Source organism: Stegastes partitus, unplaced genomic scaffold (genome assembly GCF_000690725.1).
Source record: "Stegastes partitus isolate 25-593 unplaced genomic scaffold, Stegastes_partitus-1.0.2 Scaffold16, whole genome shotgun sequence".
Taxonomy (NCBI): domain Eukaryota; kingdom Metazoa; phylum Chordata; class Actinopteri; family Pomacentridae; genus Stegastes; species Stegastes partitus.
The window spans coordinates 1,452,856-1,464,093 of record NW_007577747.1 but is presented as its reverse complement, the minus strand read 5'-3'; positions in this window follow the sequence as shown (position 1 = coordinate 1,464,093).

Here is an 11,238-nt window from a genome sequence, read left to right as displayed (position 1 = left end):
GTCAGTGGAGACGCTGGTTCGCTAACGTTTAGGAAACTTAAATGTGATTAAAACAGTACCGTTCTTTGCTGTCATTGGTGTGGACTTCCTGCTTTGTCTCTGTAAAACCGTCTATGATTGTGCTCTGAGTTGTAAATTTAGCCCCTGAGTTGGAATTTGACTGTCATTAAATTGTAAGTGGTGACTGGGAGCTCTACCATCATGCAATGCTCTCAGTGACACAGTTATTATAATTGTGCTGCATTGTGTTGGTCTGTGCAGCTGCACTTGGGTTCTGCTAACTGCTGCTGGACAAATTCAGTCCACAGTGTTTGCTAATTGTCCAAGTTAGTATTTCATGGATATTTAAAAATAGTTGTTCAGTTTGAATTAGAACAGCAGCAACACAGCTGCAGACTCCAAAGCAGAACATGGGGACAACAGGAACATTACAGGCAGCAAACTCCTTATAAAGACTCCAGAGAAGTCATTTCAAGTTAAGTGACGACCAGCAGCAGCTCACCTTCGCTGCCTGACCCGCTCCGACTGATACTTCATCCGGTGCCAGTAAAGAAGAGCCTCGACTCATCTGTACAGTGGGGCAAAGTGTCTCTTAAAAACAGGAAGACGTGGGAGTATCATACCTGCAAGAACAATATTGTTTTAGCTACATTTGTAGAAATTTCAAGTCAAATGCAAATGCTGCGTTCGCCACCTCTGGCGATGCTCCCGAGCTTGAAGAGCAGTCGTCACTCTTAAAGCAAACTGCTGCTAAAAAAGGAGCAACGCGCTGTGCTAACTTATGACTGTTTACAACTTTTTCCACCTGTGTTCCTGCATCATCTGTTCACCATAACGCACTGCTTTTTATTAGTGTTTCCAGTGTTATTACATTTATAACCCATCTCACAAATCATGTTAATGTTAAAACAGTGTCGTCTCCAAATATAGTGGCCTTCACCACGGCACCAGACACATCGAACACACAAGAACATCAGAAACAAACAACAGTTTTGTCTATAATCAGTCAGTGTTATGCCTGATTACATCATAAACTGTGAACACTTTGGCTTTGAATGTTTGTTTATGACAAATGTGAAGCTTTTCAGAAATACATTTCCTTGCTATCACCATGGATGGATGCATACAAAGTCATGTGTATTTGAATATATGGCTGTTTGATGCTAAAAAACACAGCCAAGGTGTAAATAAACTGTGGAGGACAATGGTCACTTTTATGTGTCAGCGTGAGTGAACTCCCGATATCTTCAGAAGTGCTTTTGCTCTGAAACGCGGTCCTACCAAGTTCATGGCTGTAATACTTCCTACATATAAGTGTCAACAAACTAAAGTCAAATGTTTGCCAAAATGGAAAAGTTTGTATAAATAAAATTCAGTGTTAAAGTTGGGGAAAGAAAGAGTGTAACTTAAAGTTTTTTTTCAACTGGTTTAACTTAGTAGTAAATAATCTGATGCAATAAAAGCAGCTAATAAACGATGTTTTCTCCACATGGGGGGACAGTAACGTGGAAACCAATCTGAAGGTGATGCATGAAAACCAAGTCAGCCATTCCTGGTTTTTTCTCACATTGAAGAAACCACGCTCTGGTCCTTTTTTTCTCTCTCTCTATTTGGGAAAGAAGAACGTACAAGAACAACAACAGACTCTTTAATCACCCAACAAACTGTGTGTGTGTGGCAACTCAAAGGAAACAGCCTCCCTGAGCATCACTGTGTGGTCACCTCGTTCACAATCACATCTGGGTCACTATGGGCATTATTAGCTAATATTTGACTATTTTACAAGCAATTTTGCACAGATTCAACCTTAGATGAAGATCAGATCTCAAGACAAGAAGATCAAAAGTAAAGAGAATATTAGTTTTTCCCTGCAGATCAGCTTTTTTTTTTTTTTTTTTTTAAATGCAAACTACCAGAAATACATACAAACATATGCACCATATGGACCTCAGAAGTCTAAAATATCACAAAAATTAATGGCAGCATTAACCAAGGACCAGATGTACTACTGAAGATTATCGTTATTTCAAAAAATAAGGTAATTAGCTTTCCCCTCGGGGTTATCTGATCTAATTTTGCATTAACTGTTTATTATATCATCAAAAGCAGCTGCTCGGCCAACAGAAGTCTTTTAATAACTATTTCATTCTTGCTTTGCTCCTTCTCCTGCCCGAGTAATCCAGCAGGAGCCCTGATGAGAAACGGATGCTTTTTAATTTTTTTCTTTTGCTCTTTTTTTTTTCAAGTTAAAGTCAGCACAAAACAACAAAAAAAAGATTTCAGACTTGATTTGCTCACACCAACTGGCCTGGATGTGATGCCGTCGTTGGCTAGCCGATCATCTCGCTGTTTTGTTGTCGGTGCCAAAAGAGCCGGTTGTGTTTGTTGCCACGGAAATCGCTGCAGCTCTCGCAGTGCCACGTGTGCTCGCTTTGACTCAGGCCTCAGATTGGGCCATGGGAAAATATGGTTCCCCAGAGCTGGTTGATCTCAGCGGCTCTATGTGTCACGGCGGTTTTAGGAGAAGGAATGTGTGATGTGTATTACATGCAAATATTCTAGTGCACTGACAGGCAGATTTCCAGCCTCAGAAAGCTCCTCTCTAATCATCCTGCTCAGATTAGATTCTTCTCTATACTTTAACATGTCAGGAGCAGTAGTTATTATATTTATTACTATGGAGATTCTGTAGCCGTACGCTTGGACCCCAAATGGAGTTTGAACGCACATTAGATCTACGTGGGGTTTACTGCCAACACAAAACAACTTTTAAAACATTCCTGAGCGTGTGAGTATGTGAATGAGTGAATACAGCACATGTGAGGATTGCTTTATGTTTTTTTAATTTTTTATTTTTTTTTGCCAAGCTTAGTTTATGACTCCAAGGAAGCATTAAAAAGCGCACAACTTCAAAAATGTCAAGGATAAAGTCTACGACTTCATCCTGGTTGGCAGCAGCATTAAAAGACACAGATGCCGAGGTCTAGAGTCTGCACTTCTACCTTCATATCCACTTTAACACACCCTCATTACTGGATCATGCCTTGGCTCGGTCCATGTGTGTCAGAAGCTGTCAGGAGCGCTGCCATAATTTGCCATTTTGTCCAGTTTTAAGTAGGGTTGTTCCTAATTTCCCAGTCGATTACATGTGAAGCTTTATTTTGGACAAGTCGACGAGTCTAAGAGTGAGAGAAAAATCAGAAAACCATCAAAATTGAGCACAATTTAACAATAAAGTTAAACAATGTGTGAAAATGTATTGTGTGTGAGAGCAATCTGAAACCATCAACTACGTTATTTAATGACCCTGTTGTATTTGTAGGGCTGTTGAAAATTGTGGTTCTCTGGGCCATGTGCCTGAACATTACACATTATCCTACAAAACATGACAGCAACTCGCTAAATAAATACATGCTAGCAAGTAGCATTTGGAATACCTTGCTGATTAACATCTTAGTGCCTGTGTTGAGTCTGTTTAGAGATTTTGCAAATCAAGTATTTTCATTTTGTAGCTGAAAATTCTGCCAAAGCGCTTTGGTTTGATCAGAAATCATCCAGCCTACTTTCCATCTTGCTGGTTAAAAATATCCTCACTTTAACTATTGTCCGCACTACCTGACGTTGGCACCAAAAGATGCACAGATGCAACAGTTACTGGCATTGTACATAAATAAAGTATCACTCACTGATTATACTGACGAGTGTTTCTGGTGCTGACCAGAGAGGATCGCAACATTTATTGGTTTCGTTGACTAATTGCACACATCCCTTGTTTTATGATTCCCATTCCTTAACTACATGCTTTAAACTGGGTAAAACTTTTTATGACTCAGACATTTGGACCGTTAACTATGACCAGAAGACAGAAATGCCTCCACGAACTTCTTCATCTGGCTGTGATCGCTGATGGTCTCACAGAGAAGACCGCTGAGCTGCAGCACAAAACATTCCAAATAAATCAGATATGGGAAGACGAGGAACTTCTCGATGCCGTGGCGTCCTTTCATCCAGCGCTGGCAGCCGCAGGAGCAGAAATGGATTCAACAGTAACACTGTTCTGATGATCCAGGGGAACTCTTGGGAGCAAAAACCTTCCCGTCACCTCTGAGGTTCCAGAGCCGAAAACTGGGGAAAGAAACAATTAGAAATTGTCAATAAACCCACAGCAAAAAAAGAAGTTATTCAAGCCTGTCTCCAAATGGCAAACAGTGATGTAATGGAAATGATCAGCACAGGTCAACTGATAGAGGGCCAGAATAGATGTTTCGTTCCCAAGGAGACCAACGACTGATGAAATCGACACACACTTGTGATAAGAGTGAAAGTCTTGGGTGCCCCTATAGCTCACCTGGTTGAACAGGGGCTATAATTCCCTGACACAGCGGTTCAACTTCTGCTCACAACCCTGTGCTGCAGGTCTCTCCCCATTCCTTTTAGTCCATCTCTACTGCTCTAAAAAAGGCAAAAAGCCCCCCCAAAAATATATATATTTAAAAAAAAGAATGAAAATCTTGGTATCAAAATGTCTAAACACAAACTCCAACGCAAAACTTTACTGACATTCATCTGTTTATATTTGATATGTTTCTAAGAAAAGAAAAACTTTGTTTTTTTAAACACTTATCATTCAGTCTTGATTGGTTAAACACAGGATGTTATTATTATTATTATTATTATTATTATTATTATTATTATTATTGTTGTTGTTGCTGTTCCCTGAGGTCTTGTACCGAAGGGCTCAATAAAGTTTTATTCTTCTAATTCTACTCTAATGTAATTAATCAAACCGTGCTGTGGGTGAGACATTGTTTGAGACCAGAATGGTGACTACAGACAGACAGCAGCAAAGCCAGAGTCATATTTTTTTTTTACTACTCAGACACGGATTGGAAAAATCGAATCAAAATCCAAAAATTAATCAGCCAGGCTAATAACCACTAAACCCCTAATTATCAGATAAAAGTCGAGTCAGCTTTATATATTTGGCTGAAAATCACACGTTTACCTCAAAGGCGTGCAAAACATAAAGGGCATATTTATCACAGCTGCCAGTAAAGGTACACAGCAGCATTAATTAGAGTCCAGAGCGTATTTGTGGGCCAGTATTGAGTGACTGCTTAAGTGAGCGTGGGAAAACACTGCAAAACTGAATAAGTGAATAAGGGAGTACCTGACTGACTTAAATAGCTGGTTTTATTTTTTAAGACATCTTTTAAGTCCGCAGCCAACTCCTCTGTGTATCGGACCAACAAGTAACCTGAGCAGCGTAGCCTGCAGACGACCTGCACACACATTCGCACAAGCACGCCTATCGAAAGTCAGCGTACGGGGCCTCATCCTGTTACAACTCCTGCCAACAAGAGAGCAGATTCCCGCTGGCATCATCAAAGAGGGGCACGGCGGCAGGTGAGAGTATTAACATTCTTTGGTTAGAACATGAGGATGTGTTTATTCTCCTCTGCATGTCTAATGAGAGCATCTGGAAACCAAAAAAAATCCACCGGAGCAAACTGTTCTTCCTATTTCTGTTCAGCCAGTTCTCACATAATTGGGATAGTAACATTTGGCAACGCTTAAAAGAGCACGGGCACGCACCTGTTGGTTTCATTATGTCACAGCCGGCCGCAGACGCTTGTGGGTTTAACAGGTGTGGCGTGTGTTTATTTTTGCCACTCACAAGCATATTGCATGTTGTAGTGAGCTACCTGGATCGGATGTGAACGACACAGGGCTGGAAGAAACGTTACGCACAAAACTGTTGTGTTCGAGTTCCATTTGATGATAATAGATCACAAAGCAACTCTGAAAGTCTACGATAATGGGAGCTGCTGTTCACTGCACACAAGAAAACAGAACTTAAAGATTTATTTCTGGTGCTCTTTGGGCATTTTTTTGTCATTTTTGGATAATTTTTTGTTATTTTGGAAGATTTTGAGTAACTTTAGAGACAATTCCAAAACTTTTTAGGACCTGGAACCTTGTCTGGTCACCACATCAGGTTCTACTGATGTTAGAGCCTCAACAGTTTGTGAAATGTGACTGGATTCTGGTAGAACCATGGATCCATGCATAGATAGACACTGACAGGAACTTTATGGATCAACACCAGCCTGGTTGAATGGAAATTTTGCCCTTTTTTCCATTTGCTGCTCTTAGATTTGTTCCATTTTAGAAAGTAGCTCCAGGCTCCAACTTTGCTTCAGCTGTTCATGTAAAAGTGAATGTTTGAGTGTTGATTTTTTTTAATCAGTCATGATGAGAGGTGGCAGCAAAGGGAAAGGAACACATTTCAAAATGAGTTAATTTTTATTAGAAATGGCTTAAATACTGACCGACAGCTACAGATACTGATAAAATACTTACTGTCATAATCGGCCAGGCCCATGACTGGTCGACCTCTACAACAACATGCTGCCGTTTATCACGCAATATTTTGTAATGTGCCATCATGCATAAAGTGGGCGTGATCACATGATAGTCTGTGGGATGGGGGCATTTTGTTTAAGGCGCTGGTGACACAATGAAAATAAGATCCGGTAACAAATTAACGCGTTTTTAAGGTTTAGCAGACGCCCACACTGACAGACAGAAAGTCTGAATGGGAATAGAGTCTCATTCTGCTGGATCCAAACCCACTTCTTGCTCTCCAGTTGAAATCCCTTCATAAACTGGGGTTAGGAAATTAGAGGACAAACTTTATTGTTTGCCAATTAAACAAACAGCATTAATGAGATGCAGCGATGATTTACGCAGCTGCTGCTAGAGACGATATTAATCTCTCTTTTTGCTGCGGAGGAATGGCTTCTAACAGAGAGGCCTGTTGAAATATCAGTCTGAGGGACGGACTGTCATGTCCCTAATGTAGCTTGCAGAGCTATTATGTGGGATCGACAACATTCCAGCGTCTACAATTAAAGCTCATCTCTTTGACCACAAGATACAAGACGGCTCGGCAACAACTGTTTCTATGTATAAGTCTGAGTGTAAAGACGGCATGAAAAAGACAACGTTTCTTGTTCTCATGAAAAGAAAAAGAAGGGTTCTGCTTTGACACTCTCATATTAATTATGTTCCGCCGTTAATTCTGACTAGCAGACGTGATCCGATGCACGCGGGAGTGTCGGTTATGGGAAATCCATTTCTCTTACATGGGTTTCCCTGTTTATGATTCCACCCAGGGGAGCACTTTGAGTCAGAGTTGACTCACTCATTCTTGTGCAGTTAATTGGGCAGTTAAATGAGGACAATTATGACAGATGTATTCGTTAAAGCAGCTACAAACCCTGCATTCGTGATTTTACAGGAAACGAGTTAACGCTGCACTGACGCATCTTCACCTTCGAGATTCAAACATGTTCACAAACAGCAACCGTTTCACGTGTCCTGCACCGCCTTTATTATTCATTCATTCATGCTTGTTCAGAACAGATTCTATTAGCTAAAACTCACTACGTCATGATTTAATCATGGAAAAACCTGGTAGGTTCATCAATAATGAAAGAAGCCAGTCGCTGCAGTAACTACTGTAACTTAAAAAAAAAAAGAAAACATCAGCTGATGTACTTTAATAGGCAAGCAAGAAAAATGATTTTAGGACCTGACAGTTGAAAAATAACCATGGCAGTGCTCCCTGATGGACTGATCAGTTAAAGAAGACACTGTTTAAGAAGCTTATATAATAATACTGTCCCAAGGTGATAATATATCAGCGATCTCAAAAGAGTTTGTTTTCCAAATGGGCAAAAAATCTAACCACAACAACTTGAAGCAACTTTAAGTGCAATACCATATTAAAAACATGCAGTTACTTGCAACAGCTGAAAAAGTCTTTCACCTTTATCGTGACCTATGACCTTTTTTCTTTTTCTGTCAACATCTGTCTGTTCTTTGACCGTGTAAAAGTCACTCTGGAAACATTTTATTGAGCAGCTAAAGAGTAGGTGGACACTGGACATTTCCACCAGGAAGGAATGTTTTTCCAGGGGAAGAGAAGGTTAAGACCAAATTCAAGCCTGCGTGTTGCTACTGCTTATTTGGCCAAAACATCTGTAATAGCAAGAAAATGTAGGCCACGGCAGCTGGGAAGCCTCAGGCCCAGAGGATGCGAGGTATTATGAGGACCTTCCATCTAAACCCGAGTTGCGACTGATATTGTTGACAAGCATCATTGGTGTCCCACGAGGTTTTTTCCCATGCAAGGATCTGGCCTTGTGCTGATCTCTGTAGTGTGTGCCGCAGCACACATCAGGTTTGACCGAAAAGTCAACTAAAAGGAAATAAATGTCTGAGTATTTACAATCAGTGTAATCCAAATATGCTTTAGTATCATGTCAGAGCCAGTACAAATATGGCACGGGTGTGTGTCCAAGGCCTTGGTCTGGGTTATTGTACTCAGATGTCTGATAAAAAGGACTGTTGTTCTCTGTGAAGAGAAACATTTGGATATCCTCAGGTAGCAGATGCGTGAGGGTGTGACTGAATCTCAATTTGACTGTTGAAGATACTTGTCAGTTTTGTTTAAGAGGCCTCATGTGCAGTATTTTTTACAAAGACAGGAATCTCTGGAGATGTCAGCTGTTTGTCAAAACACTGCCAGAAAAAGTTCACAATAGAAGAAATATTACCCATTTGATAATCCTCCAAGTCCGTCCTTCGCATGTTTGGAGATTGTTTTTAACGGGTTATAACACTGTAATCAGGAAATTGATTGCTGAGATCTGGAAACTATAACACAAATCTGACAAGGCCAGAAACATGAGTGATTAGATGGTATGACAGCTTGTTACTGACAGTTTAGTCAGATTATCTAAACCACCTTTTTTGCTAGTGGCCCTTCATGAAAAGCAAAATCTACCTGCTTTGTATAAAGCCTGACTGAAATTCGAAAAAAAAAATCAGCCCAAAAGCAGGATTTTCTCCTATTAGAATAGTTTTTTGGGTGCATTTTGGAGGCCTGAAGATATAAAAGCAGACACAAAAAGCAAACATTAGAGACGAGTCTGGAAACCAAACATCTGACATCGCAGCATTCTGATTTTCCTGCCACAGTAATCGTCTCATGATTACTAAGAGTCATGTGGAAGGTCCTTACTGACAATGTAGGGAAACACTTTCCAAACACATGAGTTTGGCGCCCGCTTGAGATGGTATCACACGATTCAATAAACATTATCATCATGGATCATTCTCATACATATGGGCCAGTAGGGACCTCTTCCACTTCTTCCACAAAGAGGAGCAAAGAGTCTGCATTTTTAGTGGTTGGTGGAAGTGAAAGTCAGGACAATGTAATGATCCAAATGGATGGTAATGCACCTGTTGACCTACTGGAAGGTGGCGAAAGTCCAAACTTGCTGATTATCTATAGGAATGATGTGCAGTGATGGCAACCATATAATGGCCTGATAGCATGGTGCATTCAGAGGCTCTCATTGGCCAAGAGCATGTGTGCTGTAAAAATAACTGGTTGTAAACTGATTGTTTGTGTTTCCGGCCATATTTGATCATATATAGACTTCAAAATCTATTCTTTTCTACAATTATACGACAAGACTGTAACACATATGAGTGACGTCCAAAACTTCCGATTTGGTCCAATTGATTTGTTTTTCAAAAGTTGAGAGTTTCACCTTTATTGGTAAAGTTCAAGATGACATCAATGTTCCATCAGATCCTACTTAACTAACCCAAAACTAAATTAGTGTCTGATATCTGCCTGCTTTGATGTGTGTCTCCTCCGCCTCGTCATCTTCTGGCTGGGTCCAGATTGAAACCAGAATATCAGTTTCTTATGAGATATTCTGTCAAAACTATGGCTGTGAGTCAGGGTTTGGTGTTTGGATGAATATGCTGGCTATCGGCAACTGGATGAGTCCATCACCAGATTTTTTAGGGTGATTTGTGTCATTTTAATTTAATGCTCGTCCTCCATGACAATTCAACTAAGTAAATAGTTAATCAGATCTATCGAATCATCCATCCTGCTGCAGTCGCTGTGAACTGAATGCCAAAAGAGGTGATCAAGTTACTGTCATCAGCCAGAAAAGTGTCCAGATGGGCCCAAGTTACAGTTTGCCAGTTACCAACTATTGAGTATCCCGGTTCAACTTAGTCACCAGCTACGAGCCTTAGCCTGAGACCAGAAATAACTTATCTGAAAAGTTTAGTGTCCCAGATGGACAGCACTGTTTCAGTTGCACAGAGGTGTTTGAGATGCTGACCCTTGGAGAACTTTGGATTCGGTTCTTGGGGGAAAAACTAAAAGCATTCGATCCTCCTGCCAATGTTTTGACTCACTGTGTGCTCATAGAGGAGGGACGGTCGGCTGTCTAAGTGTTAGTGAGACAAAGAGAGGGAGAAAAGGGTGCAGCCCTACGATAACATATGATTTTCAACGGTAAAAGAACTGAATATGTGGCAGTTAGTGTCGATATTGTGACGGGCTGCCTTAATTTAATCAATGTATGGGAGACATGGGACACTTACAAATCTACAAATGTATTCATAACTCTGTTGTTGGACTGAAAGTAGCTGGTGGGAAGGTTTTAGCATATCTCCCAACCCAATTCTCTGCAATGAATTCCTACTGGATGTACGCGTGCAGAGGTCTGTCACACATCCACAGCAGTACAGAGGTGATCGCAGATTAGCCCTGAGCCATTCAGTGCCACTCAGACAGAAGCAAAGATGATTCACGCGGTGACAGATATCTGCAGAAGCAGGCATTTTGTTTGTCTGCATAATTTGACTAAAGACGCAGATGTGAAATGTGAAATTATGGAGACTATAAACAGATTCAATATCCGTGTTGTACACCCACACGATCAACTGTGTGCTCACTTCTTGCATCATGGCTCTATCAGTGTTGATGACTCATGGAAAGGAGAAAAGTCTTAGATGAATAGGAACTAACAGCCTGAAGGAGATGATCCAATCCCTGATGAATTTCCACAAAACCCCTTAATGAGTGAATTTGCATAATTTGAATAATGCTACTTCCAGAGTACATACGTGGCATGAGATGTGAAGCGCAGCAATTTCGGATGAGCTGGCAAGAAGCTAACCCCACAGGTTTCAAGTGATTTATTCCCAGTCATGTGTTGCTGATCATCTGAATATTTCCACAGTTCTGTAAAGAGGAATCCTAGCATGACTCAGATCTGCATGCAGCTGTGTGACCAAACACATCAAGACGAAAAGGGGGGGAAAAAATGGCAAACATGCACAGAAACTTGTTGA